Consider the following 21,932-nt stretch of genomic DNA (forward strand, 5'->3'; position numbering starts at 1 on the left):
TTGAGCTGCAGGAAAGGCAGCTGGAGCACAGACCGCCGCTACAGCCCCTGTGTAACCAACTGCCCTCCTCCCCAAGTTCCATAGCCTCCTCACCCAGATGCCCAAGAATGTGGTGGGGGGGCCTCCGGCCGCCCAGCCACTCCACTCCAGAGGACTGCCCAAGCAACAGAAGGCTGGCATTCAATAAGTTTTAAAGTGCTATGTTGCCTTGTCCTTCCCTCCTCCACCACCCCTCTCGGGCTACCTTGGCAGTTATCCCCCTATTTGTGTGATGAATAAATAAAGAATGCATGAATGTGAAACAACAATGACTTTATTGCCTCTGCAAGTGGTGATCGAAGTGGAGAGAGGAGGGTGCTTAGCTTACAGGAAAGTAGAGTGAACCTTGGGGGGGTTTCCATCAAGGAGAAACAAACAGAACTTTCACACCGTAGCCTGGCCATTCCTGAAACTGGTTTTCAAAGCTTCTCTGATGTGCACTGCGCCCTCCTGTGCTCTTCTAACCGCCCTGGTGTCTGGCTGCGCGTAATCAGCAGCCAGGTGATTTGCCTCAACCTCCCACCCTGCCATAAATGTCTCCCCCTTACTCTCATGGATATTGTGGAGTGCACAGCAAGCAGTAATAACAATGGGAATATTGGTTTCACTGAGGTCTAAATGACTCAGTAAACTGCGCCAGCACACTTTTCGATGCCCAAATGCACATTCTACCAACATTCTGCACTTGCTCAGTCTATAGTTGAACAGCTCCTGACTACTTTCCAGGCTGCCTATGTATGGCTTCATGAGCCATGGCATTAAGGGGTAGGCTTGGTCCCCAAGGATAACTATAGGCACTTCAACATCCCCAACTCTTAGTTTGTGGTCTGGAAAGAAAGACCCTTGCTGCAGCTGTTGAAACAGACCAGAGTACCTGAAGATGTGAACGTCATATACCTTTCCCGGCCATCCCACACTGATGTTGGTGAAATGTCCCTTGTGATCCACCAGCACTTGCAGCACCATTGAAAAGTACCCCTTATGGTTTATATACTGGCTGCCAAGTTGGTCCGGTCCCAAGATAGGGATATGGGTTCTGTCTATCACCCCACCACAGTTAGGGAATCCCATTGCAGTAAAGCAATCCACTGTGACCTGCACATTTCTCAGAATCACTACCCTTGATAGCAGCAGCTCAGTGATTGCATTGGCTACGTGGATCACAGCAGCCCGCACAGTAGATTTACCCACTCCAAATTGATTCCCGACTGACTGGTAGCTGTCTGGCATTGCAAGCTCCCACAGGGCAATTGCAACTCACTTTTCAACTGTGAGGGCTGCTCTCATCTTGGTATTCTTGTGCTTCAGGGCAGGGGAAAGCAAGTCACAAAGTTCCATGAAAGTGCCCTTATGCATGCGAAAGTTTCGCAGCCACTGGGAATCGTCCCAGACCTGCAACACTATACGGTCCCACCAGTCTGTGCTCGTTTCACGGGCCCAGAATCGGCATTCCACGCCATGAACCTGCCCAATTGACACCATGATGTGCACATTGCAGAGGCCCGTACTTTGTGAGAAGTCTATGTCCATGTCCTCATCATTCTCGTCACCGCGCTGCAGTCACCTCCTCCTCGCCTGGTTTCGGCTTTTCTTGCAGGTTATGGTTCTGCATATCCTGCTGGATAATACACGTGGTGTTTATCGTGCTCATAATTGCCACGGTGATCTGAGCGGGCTCCATGTTCCCAGTGCTATGGTGTCTGCACTGAAAAAAGGCGTGAAACGATTGTCTGCCATTGCTCTGATAGAGGGAGGGGCGACTGACAACATGGCTTCCAGGGTTGACTTACAGGGAATTAAAATCAACAAAGGGAGTGGCTTTGCATCAAGGAGAAACAGAATGGCCCCCTGAAGGATAGAACTCAAAACCCTGGGTTTAGTAGGCCATTGATTTCATGGAGTTGGGGGGGGGGAGAAAATGAATACAAAACAAATCTGGTCTATTTCTTGTTTTGAGCCACTTCATCTATCTTTATACATCTTGCTGGCAGCAGATGGTGCAGTATGACTGCTAGCCATCATCATCGCCTGGGTGCTTGGCAGAAGATGGTGCAGTATGACTGCTAGTCATCATCGTCTCCTGGCTGCTCATTAGAAGATGGTGCAGTACGACTGCTGGCAGGACTGAATCACCATGAGATGAAATTCCCATGTCTGCCCAGGTGCCCCGATCGACCTCACCGAGCACCCTGGAGTACGGCGATGATGGCTACCAGTCATACTGCACTGTCTGCTGCCAAAAGGCAATGAGCTGCTGCTATGTAGCAATGCAGTACCACGTCTGCCAGCACCCAGGAGACATACGGTGATGGTGAGCTGAGCGGGCTCCATACTTGCTGTGGTATGGCGCCTGCACGGGTAACCCAGGAAAAAAGGCGCAAAACGATTGTCTGCTGTTGCTTTCACGGAGGGAGGAAGGGAAGGGGGGGCCTGACGATATGTACCCAGAACCACCCACGACAATGTTTTTGCCCCATCAGGCATTGGGATTTCTATCAAGAATTCAAATGGGCAACAGAGACTGCGGGAACTGTGGGATAGCTATCCACAGTGCAACACTCTGGAAGTCGACGGTTGCCTCAGTATTGTGGATGCACTCCACCGACTAAATGCACTTAGAGCATTTATGTGGGGACACAGACAATCGACTGTATAAAATCGCTTTCTACAAAACCGACTTCTACAAATTCGACCTAATTTCGTAGTGTAGACATACCCTTAGTAACAGGTTTTTTTTAAAAAAAAATTTAATTGGGGTTTGATTAAAAAAGCATGAAGTGCTTGTGTGTTAATCAGCATAAGATAAGATGAATTATTTTGTATCTTGGAACATTTTTAAAATCCATTTTGCAGCCTTCCTTTATAGAATTTTTCAAATATTGAAAGATAACTGTTACCCTTTTTGGAACTTCACTTCAGCTCTAATTTCCAATTTCTTTATTATCATAAAAGCAGACTGATTCATTAAAAGTTAGCAGAATTTACTCCAGCTCCCTAGCTGGATTTACATGTTATGCAAGCAACTGCTGCTATAGAGTTGCTTTTCCACCATGAATATAATTAATTATTTTATATGGGAGATGGAAGGGATTGGTTTGTATTGTAGCCCTGGAATAGAAAAGATAGCCTAGACTTCCAAGACAAAAAAATCTATTTTTCCTATTATTTACTGTATAAACATTTCATTTTGTTACAAAGATTTTAGTCATTAATAGCAATGATATTTTGTCAGGCTACTTCCTGCACTGAATAAAACTGCCCATTACTTCTATTTTTAACAGTACCATGCGGTGAACATTTGTTAGTCTACATAGGAAGGTTTTAGGCTACTACTTCAATAAAATTCAGAGTACTCACAGTAGGATTAATGAAGTGATACAATCAATGCCCCCAGAATAATGAGTTAGAGAAAAATGAAGGCCCAGTACATCTATGGATGATGCTCTCCCAACTCTCCCCTCATGCCATCATCTTCTGGGAAAAATAAAGCTGAAGGAAGCATTTAAGTATATACAAGGAGGCATTTAACCAAATTATGTTTATCTTTCAGGGGATGGCAATACTTGATATAATAATGGTCACTCCTATGGTTTGATTTTTCACCAGGGGCTAATGGATCAAAAAAAGTTGCAAGAACACTCTTGCAAGATGCCAGCTACAATACTTAGCAGCACCCTACAGAGTAATATTTACTCAGGTGTGTATTTCTTAGTTTAAGTAAGGATCTTTAAAAAAATATCACTTTTTCATTATACTCTGCAAGGCACGGATGAATCTCCACTGAATTCTAACATCAAATTCCGATCACATGCTTAGTCAACATTATTCTTACAAAATGCGTAACTGGAGCATTACACAGAGGTACACATGAGATCTGAGTATTGTACTGTATGAGTATTCTAGCTGAATTCTGCAGAAGCCAAAGTCAGAAGTCCAAGCAGCTTCTTTGAGGCAACCCAAGAATGCACATTTCCATGCATCTTTTAGTTAGAGTCTAATTACTTTCAAGTTTCAGACTGAGCTGGAAGCTATAACAATAAGGTGTTCAATTGTTCCAAAACCTGGGTAGGGAAGGGTGCGAATACTTAATAGCCTGAGAGAGGTTGGAGTTTCAGTCTAAATGTCTTTTTGAGACTGCCTGAAAGATTAAGGTGTCTATGCTGGAAATTCTCTAATGGTTATGAAAGGACATACAGGACATCTCCAGGGCAAGACACTCATAAACTCTTGTGAGAAACAATTGGTAAGACTTCATATTTACTTAAGAGATAATAAGGACCCGTGATCATATTTTGGTTAATGAGGATGTTCTTGAATTATTTTCCCTTTCTATACAAAGCATTTTTCCTTCTGTTATAATGTGTTATAATTTAAATCTTGCTTTTATAAACCCCTTTCTTTTTGCAGAGTCTGTACATATGTATTTCACAGTGGCTTTACTAGTTTTGTAGTTATTCCTGCCTTTGTATCTGCTCTTTAGTTAATAATACTGAACATTACTGAGTTTCAGTCTCCTTTTGTCTGGAGCACAAGTCTCCCAGGATCAGGTACAGCACAAAAGCTCTTTGGGGGAACATTAGGTTCCAGAAACCATTTTGAAATAATTTGTTGACTCAAATGTACAAAAGCCGCTTTAGGCCCTACAAAATTACTGTAGCACATATTCCAGCATTTTAGATATATCATTCTTAAGATGTATTATTTAAGAAGATTAAAATTTAAAACAGGAACACTGGGAAAACTTTTTGAAAGGACACATGCTCCTTTTACTGGCTTTCCAGCATCAGTGGTAACCAGAAATGGGGCAGTTTAATCTCTGGCAAATGAAAGGAGATTATTGATGCTATTGTTTGGACCAGTCCATTTAAATTTAGAAGGGTGAGGTCTCAACAGTGAATGGAGAGTGTGGAAGTGTTGCTGCCACACCAGGTGTAATAAATCAATGGCCAAAGACTCCAAAAATGTCTTCCTGATAAATAAGCAAGTTCCTTCTTGTTTAGGGCAAGGAACAGCTATGCAGGAAGCTAATGAAGCTTGTATGGGAAAAAATAGGATAACTTCTTTCATTAAATGACAGGTTTCAGAGTAGCAGCCGTGTTAGTCTGTATTCACAAAAAAGAAAAGGAGTACTTGTGGCACCTTAGAGACTAACAAATTTATTTGAGCATAAGCTTTTGTGAGATACAGCATTCAATGAAGTGAGCTGTAGCTCACGAAAGCTTATTCTCTCATTAAATGTACTCCCTTTATTGCCCAGCAAAGTAGACATTCGTGGGAGAGATATACCTGCTGTTGAGATTCTCAGACACCTTTCCTCCCATCTGGCTATTCACTTTACACTATTTTTTTTCCCTAGAGAGAAAGCAAAGGGCTTAATTCTAATTTCAGATGTATGTGGAGGGCTCTCTGACTAAAATGGAGCAGCTACACAAGCATCTGACAGATAAATGTTTAGCGTATTCCGTAAACATAAGAAACAGGCCTATTATTTTATTCTCCTGGATGCTTTAAAGGATATATTTTTTAAAAAATATGCATACGATAGACATGCTTAAAAAGTTGCTAGCAAGTGTCCTGCACTTACTTGCTGAGAGAAGTACTTTTAATCCCCATATTAATTTGTAAAAGGAGCTGGATTTTCTTTATTTTTTTACATGTAAACAAACACTAAAAACTTCCCTTTCCTCACGGTAAATATAATTAATAATATATGGCTTTGCACTTCTAACACACCTTCTATGCAAGGATCTCAGTGTGTAGAAACTTGAATGAACTAACACCACTGTCAGGACAGAAACAGGTGAGGCACGATCAGATAAATGACTTGCTCAAATACACACAAGAAGCATGTGCATAGGTGGAAAGAGAAAACAGATCTCCTGAGGGCTCCCCTACCCTCCAATCCTTAATACAAATAAGGTAGTGACTAAAGGTCCCAGATGAGATTGGGGCCCTATTATACAAATATCTAGCATGAAGCAAATATCTAGCTTTCTAAATAGGCAAGTTACACAAATGGTGGAAGGGGAAAAATTGCCGAAGATCAGTGGTGGAGCCAGAATTAGAACCTAGGCTCCAGAGTTCCAGTCTTGTGCCCTACCCATGGCTGTCTGCTTGAGCCAGAAGACCATCCTTCCCCTCTTGGACAACTCTTAAGGCTTTCATATATTTGTTTTTGTTTGGTGCAAATGACACTGCAAAAAATAATCAATGTGGTGTGACCAAACCTAAGGGACGTTTGGCTATAAACTAGAGATGATCACTCATTGGAATTTTCTATCCTGTGGCAAATTCCAATGGGTAGACATAGATTTTCATCATGAATAGACACAAAAAAGTCAAAATGTCACAAGTTTTCATGGAACAAAAATGTCTGAAAAATTTTAGTTTGGAGATGTTAATATGTTGTTATGGTTTGTTGAATTGAATCAAAACATTTCACTTCAGGTCAATTTGATATTTAAGTGCATGTCCCTAAAGTGTCCCTGTACCTCATGGAGTTTTAGTTTAGATGATTCATGCCCCATTCTTCCCAATAGATTGGAGTCCTGGATGGACTACATTTCCCATAATGCACCTCAAATCATATGTCCCTCAAGAAGCATCATGCAGCTCAGTCAGATGGGCAACCAGAGCAAGTCTTGTAATTCAGTCAAGAAGCCCTGAGTATAGGGAGAACAGAGTCATGAGACACCCAAACTACGACTCCGAAGAGTCAATGTGGCACCTTAGGTAGATGATGTTTAATGTGAAACTTATTCAAAATTAAATGTTTTGGTTCAGCTCAACAAATGTTTCAATTAAGGTACAACCGCCTCAGAATGAAATCTTTTGTTTCAATTTTCCTGACAGAAAATAGAAAAATGACTTCAAAATTGAAATTTCATGTGGGAAATTTTGATTTTGTGGTAACTGCATTTTCTGTTGAAAAATTATTTCATTCAAAACCAGCTCTAATATAAACCTTCTCCTAGGGGATGGCTGGCATTAGAAAAACAGGAAGAAAGTCTTTTGCAATCAGCATGCTGCATGGCATTAAGGATATTTAAAATAGAAACCTCTGTAGCCTTTGCTATTCTAGGATACATGCTTGAAAAGTTCAGTCCCAAACTTCCATATGCAACTGTCAAATATAAAGGGAACGGTAAACACCTTTAAAATCCCTCCTGGCCAGAGGAAAAACCCTTTCACCTGTAAAGGGTTAAGAAGCTAGGATAACCTCGCTGGCACCTGACCAAAATGACCAATGAGGAGACAAGATACTTTCAAAAGCTGGGGGAGGGAGAAACAAAGCCTCTCTCTCTCTCTCTCTGTCTGTGTGATGCTTTTGCCGGGGACAGAACAGGAATGGAGTCTTAGAACTTAGTAAGTCATCTAGCTAGATACGTGTTAGATTCTGATTCTTTTAAATGGCTGAGAAAATAAGTTGTGCTGAATGGAATGTAGATTCCTGTTTTTGTGTCTTTTTGTAACTTAAGGTTTTGCCTAGAGGGATTCTCTATGTTTTGAATCTGATTACCCTGTAAGGTATTTACCATCCTGATTTTACAGAGGTGATTCTTTTTACTTTTTCTTCTATTAAAATTCTTTTTTTAAGAATCTGATTGCTTTTTCATTGTTCTTAAGATCCAAGGGTTTGGGTCTGTGTTCACCTATGCAAATTGGTGAGGATTTTTATCAAGCCTTCCCCAGGAAAGGGGGGTGTAAGGGTTGGGAGGATTTTGGGGGGGAAAGACGTTTCCAAACGTGCTCTTTCCCAATTATATACTTGTTAGATGTTTGGTGGTGGCAGCGATAAAGTCCAAGGGCAAAAGGTAAAATAGTTTGTACCTTGGGGAAGTTTTAACCTAAACTGGTAAAAGTAAGCTTAGGAGGTTTTCAGGTCCCCACATCTGTACCCTAGAGTTCAGAGTGGGGAAGGAACCATGACAGCAACAAAAATTTTTGAACTCAAGACCTTTGGGACTAGGAAGGAAAAATCTATTTAGATACTATGGGTATGGATGTCAATGGAAGAATCAGGATAGATGGATAATTTAATCAAATACAAACTGGTTGAAAAAATGTAGTTGGGCTTTCTGGTGTCCATGCCTCATGAAACTTCCTCTATTGCTAATTTTCTGTATTAATTGTATTCCTTTTTAAAAAGCCACACTTAAAGATTTCTAGATTACATAAAGATTGTGTATTTTTTATTTTAAAAAAATCAGTGATCTTCCCCCAACTTCGCTATCCAGCATATAACGATTAATCAACTTGCATAAGGAGTAAATTCTGAAAGTCAAAAAGAGAAAGCCACACTTATATCTTGTCTGATCAAGTAGACATGTGATTCCTTTACTCCTGTGAAACTCACAGAATTGCTCATATCTACCTAATCAAAAGCCTGATAAAAATCAGCTGATATTGCCAGGAGAATGTTGATCTGCATAAATATTCTTCCTAGGTAAGGCACACCTCTACATAAAATTCCAACATTTTATTGCAAATAGTAAGATAATTGAATTTGCAACAAAATTAGAGTGTACATGTTTCTTCCTTTCTTTCTGTCAATCCAGCAGGAAGCAATCTGCACACCAGTGAAATCTCATCTTGGAAGAAATTGGCAAGTTGCCACCCAAGTGTTTAGTAAACAGAACATATGAAAAAGTCACAGGCACACAATGAGAACCTGCTGTGATATGTCACAGAGAGATCATGTGAATAGATTTTAATGAAAGGGGGGCCTGGTTCATTCACCTTTTCATTAGGAAAGGCATAGAGAAAATGTCCTGAAAAAGTCTTAGAGACCAAACATACCTTTGTTACCACTTTATGACACTTTGCTGCCTGGCACCAGTTTGTTGTAGTTCTCATGAAACATTCCATATTGTATCTATTTTAATTCTGTCCCAGGCCTTCCAGAAACCTCACATCTTTAATCTATTTGTTACACTCTCCATTTCAGACTCCCTTTAGAATCGTGAGACTATAATATCCTCTCTGCATTCACAACCTACTTCAGTAAATAATGTCTCTCATTCTTTTCCCCCCTCTGTCTTAACAAGTATCAGTAATTACATGGAGGACTATTTTGAATAAAATTGTGAAGATGGCAGTAATTAAAGAAATATAGCTGCCTGTCATTTCAATAAAGCTGTGTTAGCTAATTACATGGTTCAGTAGCACAGAGGAAAAAAGGAGGAAAAAAAAGGGGGGGGGGGAAGAGAAATCTAGCATGGAAGTTTCTACAGAAACAAGCATTTTTTCTATCCTGATGTGATTTTTGCATATTCAAGGGGAGTAATGGGAATACTGTACTTGAGTCTGCAACTCAGAGTTTTGGCTAATGATGGAGCCCACAGGCTGTCCCAGCACAAAGCATCTCCTCCACTGCGCAAACATTACACATAGAGGACATCAGGGTATATCTTGAGGGCATTTAAAGCTGATGTTTACCATGAGGAATAAATTACGGAATACTCAACTTGCCTAATAAGGGAGTCACTTCCTCATATGTATGAAACCAGTTATTGGTCTGCAAGGATGTAAAATGTGCTAGCGTGTGTGGACATAGACGCTTTTGTGCTAAGCTCACTGGATACATTTACTGAATGACTTGACAAGACAGACACAATAGGAAAATTGCGGACTGCTCCATATCTGCTAAGAATCACAGCCTTACAAGCATAGTCTAAATGGAGTTCCTGAAATTCATCAAAGAACATAAAAGAGAATTTTTGGGAAAAAGCTCAGCTTTTTGCCTGCTTAATAGCATCAGTAGAAAAATAAAACAGCTGTGCTAGTAAAATGCACAACGGAATCAGTGCTGGTTATTACTTCACTTCCTTTTGAAATCATTTTCGCATGCTAAGCTTCAGAGATCTGCACCACTATAGTAAAGTCTGCCTTTAACAAATCTCATTATAATTTATCAAAAATATACAAATTTTAATTTCTAATCAGGCACAACTTTTTGAGTTGCAATTGCTTTTTGTGGATTTTCATAGTAGGAAGGAGCATACATGGTGATAATTTGATTTACTTATTTCATTCTTTTCCCCCACTTTTATTTTAATTTAATAGAAAGAGAAGACAAACAGTGGATACAAACCTGGCTCAGATAATCACCAAAGAAACCAGCAAAGATCAGCTGCTTAGTGGAAGGACTTTCTTCAAAAAGTCAATCAAAACTATATTGGAAATCTTCGTGGCTACTTTAGAGTGGTTGCTTAGGACAGATGGTAGCCTATTTGCAGTGCATGTCCTGAGTGTTGGTTTCAATGTCTGCAGATGTTTATATTTATAAAGCTAGGCTCTGATTCCACATGCTTTACTCAGGTAAACCTCAGTAGCCGTGTTGCCTGAGTAAGGCAACCACCTGTGTTACCTCTAAATTGCGCAGTTGGGCGGGCACCCAGGAGAGATTAAAGTGCTGTGCACTTGATCAGCAGAGCCACGCACATCCAGCCAGCAGTGTGTGTTCAGGTGCCCCTGCCCCCTGCTGCTTTGCAGTGGTGCAACCAGGTTAGTCCTGCAGCTGCTACCGGGACCCTCCTGCTGGCTGTGCAGAACCGAGGGGGGGGGGGAGGGGAGAAAGGAGGAGGCTGATGTCAGGGTGTTCCCCTTCCCAATCCCTGCACCAGCAGGGGAGAGGGGACAGGGCTCAAGACAAGCCTTCTGGTGAGTTAGTGCCTTAAAGAGACAGTATACAGTCGCTCAGAGACTTCCTCAACAGCCATCACATATAATCGCTCTCGCACGTGCGCACACACACAGAGTCTCTCCCCCTGCCCTTGTACCCCATCTCCACTTGGAGGGGGACATGGTTCAGGAAGAGAGTTTTCAGTGAGTGCCTTAAAGAGACAGACAGGGGACAGCTTCTCTCAAATATTTCCCCAGCAGCCAGCACACACTCAGTCTGTGTGTGTCACACAGTGCCCAACACATACTTATATTGTTGTTGTTACTTCTTGGTACTTCCTGCAATGCACTCAGTACATCACATACAGCAGCTCTGTTTTATTTTTGCTTCCTCTGGACTCCCTCCTCCACACTCCCTCTCCTGTTCTCACATGGGTATTAATAAGGTTCCCCGTGTGATTTTTATCACAAGTCTCATGATATTTGACTTTAGCCCCAGTTCCTGGAGTCATGTGATTATACCAGAATCTCAGTTTTCATTTAATAATTTAATGATGATTGTGGACAAAAGCTGGAAAATAGGAATCCTAAAGGCTCAAAACTCAGAAGTCAAATACCAGCCCTGCCCTGCCCCCACCCCACATTTACTATTTTTTAAATTGTGTGATTTTTAAGCCAGTCTCTTGGGATGTGAGAATCTGACTCAAGATTGACTATTCATGTTCTCCTGTCATATTCATTTAGCTTTAGCAGCAACAGTCTTCTTTTGTAAAAGAAAATGAATCATAGTTTCATTATTTTCTCCAAGGTTTGGCCACTGGGTATTGGATACACAGAAACTGTCACCTCTCAAACTCGGGTCTCTGTTTTAGTACCACAAGAATATTCCTATTAGACTGACATACCTCCCTCATGGTTCTATGCATCATCAATTCTCCCATTTGCAAATATCTTTCACTCTCTATCTTATAACAGCAGGGCAAGGGCAAGATATCTGTGACTGATGTAATATTCCAACAACCTGGGATACAATATGCAAGCATACTGTGCACAGGATCGGGACCCATGAACTCCTGAGCTCTAGTCCTAACTCTGACCCAGTCTCTGTTTTCAGCAAATCACTGAATAGTTTAGTTTCCATGCAGTTTGCAGGCATTTCACTCTTGTGACTGTTCCTGTTAATTTTCATGCAACTAGCATCCCCATTTTTGCATAGTTCCCCTTTTTGAAGTTAAATGCTGCTGAGGTGAGTTTCTGTAGTATTTTCTCCACTACAAGGATGTGCAGAATCCCATACTGTAGTCCTATAAAAAGCTGGGTCTGAACCACAGTTTGTATCCAAATGCCATTAAACCAGGACCCATACCCATATTTTGCAACAATTCTCCATCCAGCTGAGCCCAAATCTTGCATCCAACCCCCTACCGGTACAGGGACTGAGAATCCCCACCCAAATTCTCAGTCCCAGGTATCCTCCTCCCCTCCCTCTTCCTCCCCCCCCAATTCCAGGCTCCTCATCTGATCTCATTCGTCTCTTATTCCAGACTCCTCATTTAAGTATCCTCACACAGTCAGCCCAAGTCACCAAAAACGTTCAGCATGAGGCAGACACCTGACATGGCGATTGGTTAAAGTTTGGCAAAATTATTGGCAATTGAAAACAAGGTTACTTGACAGTTCCCATTATTCCCAAAACCCTAACTATGGGCAGCACTAGGAGCTCTGTTTCTGATTAAGAATTCCCTGAAATCTTGTTGGATCTTACTTCTGAAATGAATTTCAGCTCCAATTTTGTAACCCTTTACTCATAATTCTTCTAAAAATACAATACTTTTTTCTATATGTGTTACAGAATATCAGTACTGCAGATTTTTATTCTACTGGGCTGGCTCATTGTATAGCAATACTATAAATTATTAACAGTAATTTGTATTTCTCTAGTGCCTTTCATCACAGAATCTCAAACTTTATGCTTTAAAACTATTTGATTATTAATGAGTGGAATGTCACTCTACTTCTGTGCTGAAGGGAATTTTACTGTTCCTGTTTTACAACACAAGAAACTGAGGTGGACAGAGAGTGAAGTCACTTGTCTAAACTCATACAGGAAGTCTGTGAGAGAGGCAGGAACTGAATCCAGATCTCCTAACTCTCAGTTAAGGGCCAACTTTCCTTCCTATGGGTTTGATCCTGAGAGATAATAAGCCAGCATAAATTCTGTTGAAGTCTCTGGGAGTTGTGAATGTTAAGTACCTCATAGACCTTATAATAGCACGCACAGAAGGGGCATAGGTTTAGTTTCTAGGGATGAATTAATGCTACCGATTCATGCTAGTTAACGTGGTCCCCATTTACCATTCCCAAGACATTTAAGATGTCAGAATAACTTCGATGAAGACCTTTAAACTTTTTTCTTTTCTTTTTTCTTTTAAATCACTAAACTTGCAGATGACTTCCTAAAATTATAGAATTCCTCATTATTGCGCCTTATTGCATGAGGTCTGTCCCTATTAATTCTGCTGCCCATTCCTAAGAATAATGTAAAATGACCTGCTGGGAAACAGCTCAGGAAAAGAGAGAGGAAGCTAATACTGTCATTTCTGATGATTTTTTTTCATTATTCATTGTGACTAGCCTCATAACTTCCTTTACTCTTCTTCCACTGAGGCATCACGTTGTATTACAGAATTGCCTCTTGTCCCCACACCCTCTTACTAGTGCTGTGTCTGAGCAGCTCCTCTGAAAACTAATAGGAGCCACACTCCACCAGAGCTCTTGGTTTTTATTTTAATTCTTATTCTGTGATCCCAGCAATTTGGAATAATGTGTGCTTCCCCCCTCTTCTGCTACTAGCTAACATTAAAGAGATTCTACAAGGAACCTTTGCTGTGAGGAACTGATTAATGGGGCTTGGCTTTGGTTATGATATGTACTGGGCTTCTTTTTTCTGGAGCTGCTACACAGCAATGCCACTAAAGGCAGAAATTCTATCTTAATTTAGACCTGTACAAGCCCCCTGACTGCTGTGAGGTTCCCAGGGTATAACAGAGTACAGGACTTGGTCCATGATGCTCGTTACTAAAGAGTCTCTCACAGGGGTTCTCTACAATTACATGTGCAGGAGCGCCTGCTGCTCCCTCTGACTTCAGCGGTTGCTCACTTTTCTGAAACTCTGGCCAGCTCTGTCCTGGGTGGCATGGGAGGAACTCTCCTTGAGACAAGCATGTGCCAAAGGGAGTAGGGGACAGCAGAGTACATGGTGGGGAAGCAACAAGGTACATCTGTGAGCATTTGGGCAGCCTCGTGTATGTGTTCAAAAGGATGCATGCGCCTTTCTTTTGCTCTCCTGCAGCAGCCCCCTAGGCCGAGGAGCATCTCTGGAGCAGTTTACTATAACCAGGAAGGCTACCTACCACCACTGTAAGCCAGAGCAAGAGATGGAAGTGGCCCTTAAGAAGCTGGGAGATTCTCCTCTTTCCAGAGGTACTGCTCAGTCTATTTGCTGGAAGGATGTGGAAAGGCAGGAGGGCAGCATGTGAACAGATACAAGCTTGGTCAGCCTGCTGTCAATTCCACAGCCTCAGCTGGCTGATGGTGCCTTCAGGTTGCTGGAGTCTGCTGTGTGCGCGCATGCTCATTTACAAAAACCCAAAGAAGAAAAAAAAATCAGAATCCAGCAGGGACATTTGGACAGGACCTGAAATGAGGGACATTCCAGGATTTCAAAGGCACCTGGGCCATCCTAATTGTGACAGGAATATATTAAACCATCAAAAAGGTAAATAAAATAAGTAAACTACTTTCAAGGGTTGACACGGAGCACTTTGAATGGCAAATACTCTGTAATTGGAGGGCGAGAATGCGGGGGAAGAGCTACACCAAGTTTTGGTTCCCGTTGTGATGAGGTTATAAACAGGGTGATGTGAGAAACCAATGCATGCAGATGTTAAGGAATGGCTGTAAATTAATTGCAAAAGATCACTCAAGTATACCGGGCCACATTATAAATAAAATGAAGAGTTTTGAAATCCATGTGAAACTGTACAGGAAGGAAGTGTACAACGTGATTGGAAAATAGAAGTGATCTGCTGAGACAACCATACACTGGAATGGATGCAAGATGCTGCATTCTGAATAATCTGCATCCTTGAGATCATACTCTAGAAAATAAAGCATTACAGTGATCCAGCTTTGGGAAAACCAAGGGCCTCCAGCAGCAGGTTCTAAATCTGTCTGGCTGAACAATAGTCTCAGTCTGCCAATATTGCGTAAAGGATAAAGCTACGTTTAAATCACCGAGTGAAGGTGTGTAGCCAGTCCTATATCTGAGGCCAATGCAACGGCCAGGCTTTTCATGCTGGAGGGCGGAGTCAATCGAACACTGTCATGCAGAATTAGCAGAGAGGGCATGCTGCTCATCTGCAGTGCTTTAAGACTGTATCTCAGGGGTGGGGAATCGTTGATTAATTTCATCTGGCCCGCGGGGCTGGAGCCCATGTGCGCCAGTTCACCTTGCTGTGGGGGGAACCGCATTAGCATGGGAAGTAGGGCTGCAGGGGGGCCCTGGCTGCCAGCCCTAGCCTCGACCCCCTTACCCCATCCAGGTCCCCTGCTGCTGACTATAGGGTCCCTGGGCCGTGACCCGGAATAGGGAGTGGGTCTGGTCCCCCTCCCCTTTCTCCCCCCACTTGCCACCAAGGGGAGTGGCCAGTGCATGGACTGCAGTTTGCCACCGCTGCAAGTGGGTGGACTGAGGACTCTCAGGGCCCCTGGAAGGGGGGAGAGAACCGAGTGGGGCAAAGCCTGAGGGCTGTGTCCAGAAGAGGAAGTCACGGTTCAGGGAGAGACGTGGGTCATAGGGGTGGAGGCAAGAGTGATGATGGGTGAAACACCACTAGATGAGGGCGCTCTGGCAAAATGAGAACTAATTCCCAGGATGGCCAGCAGGAGGCGCCAGATGGGTGGTTAGAACCCTGCCACATAATTATTCACTTCATATTTAAACATCTGAGACATCTCATCCAGGGCTACTCATTTTATACACATGGGCTCAGGGACTATAATTTCTGGCATATTCCGAGCAGTGCTGAGCACACATGATGTCCAGCAAATAATACAAATCACGAGAATAATCATTGACTTCATGGACTCTGTGGATGCAGTTTCTGTTCTTTGTTCTGGAATTGGCCTCGGTACAGCTGAAACCCTAAGAATTTGAGGTATAAACACATCTGATACTTATACGACACTTTCCAATCCCTTCCTTTTGTCTGACTCAGAACAACAAATGACAAAACAAAATGGTTTTCAGTTAAAAGGTAAAAATGCACAGCAGCTATTGTTCTACAACTCAGCCTGGGGCAGAACCTGCCACCCCTGGAGAGTTGTGATCTCCTCTCATCTGATTCTCATTCTCCATCCTTCCTGACCACTGTGCTAATTTTCATGCGGAAATCATGACATCCATCCAAACCTCCTCGGACCATTTGCTGGAGTCTCAGAGAACTGGCTGCCTTGGTTTTGTTCCCATCTATCAGAGTCTATTTTTTTTTCCAGCATGCAGCAGAGAGGGAGACTGGCCTGCTGGATAGGGAGCTAGCGCCGAGAGACCTGGGTTCTCCTCCCCACATGGACTTCCTCTATGACCCCAGGGCAGTGCCTTAAGGACAGTGTTTCAAAACCTTTTAGGCAGCTAGGCATCTAGTGGGATTTACAAAGCACCTAACCTTCTAGGTGCTTTTGAAAATCCCACTAGGTACATGAATACCTTTTGAAAATCTGTCTGTTAGTCTGTGTGCCTCAGGGCCTCATCTGTACAAAATGGATAACAGCACTGCTCTACCTCACAGAGGGGCTGTGAGGAGGAATAGGTTAGACCTTGTGAGGCGCTCAGATACTATGGTGATAGGTCCACGTAAGTACCACAGGTAAAGTAGAACCTCTCTATACCACTGCTATCCCTTGCCCTGGTTTTGACCACTTCTTTTCACCTGTGTCTCCAAACTGCCCCCTTTTCTGAATGTAACTTTGGCTCAGAGGGTTTGGCTGTATTTTTTTCTGAGTCCCCTGTGTTCCTTCTAAAACAACCCCTGCACCCCCATAGAGGGATTCCTCTTTTGCAGGGTCATCTAAAAGAACTTCCAGATCCTTAATTTAATCACTAGCCCTTTCTTATCTTAATCATCCTTCTTCTGTTTGTAAACGAAATACTGACTCCCTGCCCCAGTGGTAGAAGAGCTCCACCTGGAAGCTCCTCCTTCCTCCTCACCTCCTTTATGAAACTCAGGGAGGAGGTCTCCCTGACCCCCTAAATGACGCCCCTGAAAACTGAGTCTGCAATACACAGTGGTTAACTATTCGGAATGGAGCAAGGGGAGGAAGGATGCTCTTGTGGTTAAATCCTCAACACAGAGTAAAGAGCTCTGGGTATACTTTCTGGCCCTGCACTTTTTGTGTAATTTTGAGTAAATCCCAATGTCTTTGTGCCTCAGTTCACCATCTGTAAAATGGGGATACTACTTACTATCTCTCATTCTATCTACTTTGTGTATTTAGATTGTAAACTCTTTGGAGCAGAGACCGTCTCTTATTAAACATATGGACAACACCTGTCAAAATGGGGCCTTAGATTCCACAGCTGAAATGATCTGCATTACAAGTTATTAATAATTTCAGGGTAAAATTAATATGCACCAGTAAAAGGTTGACAGGGTCTACCATGTAGTCCCTATGGTAAACTTATTGCAGGTTAGTTACGTTTTCTAACTCTTGCTGTAGCAGGCCAGAATCTGAGTAAGATTAAAAATGAGAGATGAGCATCTCTCTCAAACCTGGTTTTCCCTGTAATTTGACCCCATTTCCCCCCAAAGATGAGGCCATCTTTTTGAGGAACATTCCAAGTATTTTTCTAGTTCAAGAGAGTTCCCTAGTGGACCCAGAACACCCTGTTATCCCCTGCCAGCTTCATTCCTAAAATAATGGTACAAGTTGGTTGCACCCTATATACAGTAAAGAGAGAAACTTATTTTTCACAAGAATTTCCTTCCTCTCACCACCTCTCCCTATTTTTATTCCATTGGACATTTTTCTCTCTGCCCCGGAACTATTTCTTCTTTCACAGTATCCCACAAGCAGAAAGAGACCCCCCCATTACAGTGGAAGTTACGTTCTAATTTGTGAAACCCACAATCCTAACCCTTAATGAACATCCAGACTTCATTTCTCCCTGGGTCAGATTTTGGTGTCCTTAAATGCAAAGAATAGCAATTTACTCCTGCAGTAGTGACACTGAAGTAAACAGTAAAAATGCATCCGATGAAGTGAGCTGTAGCTCACGAAAGCTTATGCTCTAATAAATTTGTTAGTCTCTAAGGTGCCACGGGTACTCCTTTTCTTTTTGAAGTAAACAGTGAGTACATTATTATTCAATGTGAGGGCATTGGAATCTGGCTCTTTATAAATGGAGCCAAGTATAAGCATTAAGGTTACAAAAAGTTGTAAAATCAGTTCTCCAGGGAACATCACTCTGTTGGGATTTTGCAGTGCTCCCTGTCTTTTTTTTTTTTTTTTTTTTTTTTTTTTTGGTACCTGTCTTTTAGACTTTTCGGCCAAAGACTGAAGACTGTCTTTATTTGTGCCTCTTACACAGTGTTGAGCACACACAACATTTAACAAATCAATAAATCATAACTAACACCAGCACAGCAAACAGAAGCAGAATTGAGGCTACAGTAATCTAATGAAACCAAGAGCAAATAATGCAAGTACCGTAGTACTATTTAAATTATGCCACTGCTGTACCCCCAAATAAGCCCAGTAATAGGCCCTAAGAATGTTAAAAGGATGCTTCGATCAATAAGGTTAAATGTGCTTAAGAGATCCAAGGACACCAAGAGTGACAAAGAATGTGAATCTGGATGCAGGAGTGTTACTCAGTATGCATAACTGCACAAATATCTCATGACATCAATATTTATTCCATGAAAGAAAATGGGCCATTGAAAGAGATCATCAGATCTCCCATTAAGACTCTGGTTATATCTTGGTCATTCTGCAATTACTGTTTGTCAGCATGGAATTAGTTACTCTGATTCCACTGCTGGGCTGCATCTTATATGAATGCTGCTCAGACTTTTTCCCTGGGGTTATATACAATACATGCCGAAGAAAATGCAGCGTCTCTCTTCATGGAATTTTTGAGCCTGAATTCCCTCCCCACCCTGGGAATTCTCCCTGAGAGCCTCCCCACCCCCAATTTGTTCTTTAATGTACTCCCTCCTTTCATAAAGGTCAAGTCAAGAGCCTTTTCCTGCAAAGAAGTTTGACTTTTCATTTTTGGATTTCAGCCAAAAATTGAAAGCTTTTGGGCTATTTGTTTTTTCAGAGAAAAGTCAAAATCATCCATGGACAGCAGACACTTTGCTTGAAAAATACTATTGTAGTCAAGATCTGACAGAAAATTTTCAACCAGCCCTACCCCATCTAATGACTGGAAGGGATTATTGCATAGCACCTCAAGGTGCCTCTGCAGAGCTCCTCATTTAGAAGCATATGGAAGGAGTCTCTCACATGGTAGCATAAAGACTAATTAGCCAGTTATTAGGCTGGCTTCCTGCTCTCAGCTTTATAACCTAACTCAACAATGCAAACCTAAAACAAAACATTTCCTATATTATTCTCTTGAAATATATATATATATATATATATATATATATATATATATATATATATATATTTAAATCCCATAAATGCCCTTAGCAACATCAATGAACCAATATAACAGAATCCCGAATGTATTTATTCCTTAATATGTTAATAGTAAATACAGGTTTATGGTAGTAAGTATCAAGCAAAATCTGAGCAAAGAGTTTGCAGCGAATCCCAAAACCAGGCAGTCAAATCTACTCCAGAGGTTTACTAAGGTCATGAATCTTTCCAGAGAACCTGGACCCACCTATGACACCCCACTGCAGCCATCTGAAATTTGCAGTTTTGTTGTACAATCAGGTGAAGCTAGGAGGTATAAAACTGAGTTTTGCTTTGAGTTTTTGGATACTCAAAGCAAAACGGGGGTGGAGAGAGAACAGAATGCACAAGTGATTTCAAAGAAGTTATTTGCTGATGATGGAATTTCACTAATTCATAACTAAGCACTGAGGGGAGGGGCGGTGGAGCCTCAGGCCCCAGTTCAGCAAAGCACTTATGCACATATTTTGCCTGGAGAGGTGCTAAATTCCATCTGTATTCAGCAAAGCAGGGAGGCACATGCTTAACTCTCACTGCCTTCACACACTTGGTTAAGTATGCTGCTGAATACAGAATAAGCATGTGTTTCAATGCTTTGCTGAATTGGAGTCTCAGATACATCTCTTTTTTCTTACTCATGTTGCCTCCTCACTAAAGACAGGCTTGCCTCAAAGGTAAGGAACTAAATGTTTTGGCCAGTGCAACCCAATTCCATTTAAGGATTGGCAGAGCCCACACGGAGCAGAATATTTTCATGAACATCTGTAAACTGCAGTGTCTGTGCTTAGCACGGCTGGTGTGCTTAGCACGGCTGGTGCGCCTATGTTTGAATTGAACAGCTACTGCAAGAACAATGGTTTCCTGGCTTAAAAATACATATTGCTGTTATTCCTTATCTGCGTTCGCCACACAAATATTAAAAACCACACGATTACCTATTCCGTTATTAATTATTTCTCTGAGCCTCCTCTCCTCTTCTACTCATGCGCTCCTTGATGCCTAATTTCACATACCCCCTCCCCCTTTTGCATGGATTCACTGCAATTAAACAACACAATTGCACTGAGGACTGTGTAGCCACAGCCCTTGAAAGTCATGTCATATCAGGTCAGACCATAGTGACAGCAATAAAAAGAAATCATAAAAAGATGTAATCACCTTACCATTCCTTTTGGCCTCCCGCCATGCCTAATATGTTGTGAAGTGAACAGCAGCTAAGTGACAGCTTTCCTGTCTTTTAAATGCCTTTCGGATGAAGGCACAGTCATTTTCACAAGTGCTGCACCTTTAACCTTGTCAGGAAACAACCTTTATGGGAAATAAGCCTGGCTGAAAGCAGTTTAAGTTTCCGGAGCCTCATAAGGTCCTCTGTGTGCAGCTGCAAGGCCAAGTCACGAAGGGGAATATTGATGGATCGCTCTGCATTGTCTTAGCGTAGTAACCTAATAAACTTGAGAGGTAAAAGACACCACTGGTGCAGAGCAACACTATTGCTTGTAGTAACAATAGTTTCTCCTGTACAGATGGTGGAAAATTCGGGTGGTCTTGTCTGCTACCAAGATCTGGGCACTACCTCATCCATTTAATTAACCACTGGGGAATCAGCTACAGAGCTGCTCTGATTACAAAGTAATGGGTCTATCAGGCACAATTAGTGCCCAAGTGAAACACTGTAGTTTGCATGAAAACTATTGAAGTAAACAGTTCCTGGTCCTGAAGGTGGCTCCCTTCCTAATTAACCCTTAGAGAGCTGAACTATTAGCCGTTCTTCACCCAGGCATTTCCTAATATGCCATACTGGTTTTGCCTGCACATTAAGTCTGCCAGTAATTACTGGTGGATTTTCACATAGGTATCCATTACCTGACTGTGCTCTGGGGAACTACCTATAAACTACTGCACCTGTGGGCATGCCAAACTGTGAATACATTATTCCCAGCAGTACCACAAAGCATGATGTAATAGCATCAGGGGAGAAAAAAAGTGATCATGGTAATGGTGTTCCAGAAAATATTGCTTTGATGGGGAAGCAGCATTTCCAGGAAAGAAAAGCACAGCTGCTTTATCAGTGGAGAGGACTGGGGGAGGATAGAAAATGACTCTGCTCATGGGTCAGGCAGTGGCTAGGGCCACTGAAACATTTGGAAGTACTGGATTCGTCAGGTTTAATCAGCATCACCAGTATATGCATATATGTATATACATTGCAGAAGTAGATGTCTGCCCTGTCCCAACACAAGGACACTGAAGATCTGATTGAAAAGTGCACTGAAGTCAATGGGAGCATCTCCTCTCACTTCAATGGGCTTTAGATCAGGCCACAGGAGTCTAAGAAGGGCTGTTACTTCCAGCAGCAGCATCAATTGGCTAGAGTGTATGGAGCCATAGCCCCGAATGTGAGACAGCTCCTATAGGGCTGCACTAGGGCAAATACCTGCTATGTATGAGCATGCTACTCCCAACAAAGCTATTAACATTATAATGTGACTATTATTGCAATATGCGGATAATATCTTCTCTTACAC

The 21,932-nt window shown here is 42.1% G+C and overlaps 1 protein-coding gene across 3 annotated transcripts in view; it reads right to left on the bottom strand.

The window, feature by feature from the left end:
• LINGO2 (leucine rich repeat and Ig domain containing 2) overlaps positions 1–21,932 on the bottom strand; it is an 809,277-nt gene that overhangs the window by 73,766 nt on the left and 713,579 nt on the right. The window contains exon 1 of one of the 3 annotated variants that reach the window (XM_043514694.1): positions 10,133–10,384. The exons of the other annotated variants lie outside the window; for them this stretch is intronic. The gene's annotated coding sequence lies outside the window, so the exon portion shown is untranslated. Of the gene's footprint in view, positions 1–10,132; positions 10,385–21,932 lie in introns of those variants that run through there. 3 annotated transcript variants of the gene reach the window in all.

The sequence above is a fragment of the Dermochelys coriacea genome, chromosome 5, assembly GCF_009764565.3.
Source record: "Dermochelys coriacea isolate rDerCor1 chromosome 5, rDerCor1.pri.v4, whole genome shotgun sequence".
In the NCBI taxonomy this organism is placed as follows: Eukaryota; Metazoa; Chordata; order Testudines; family Dermochelyidae; genus Dermochelys; species Dermochelys coriacea.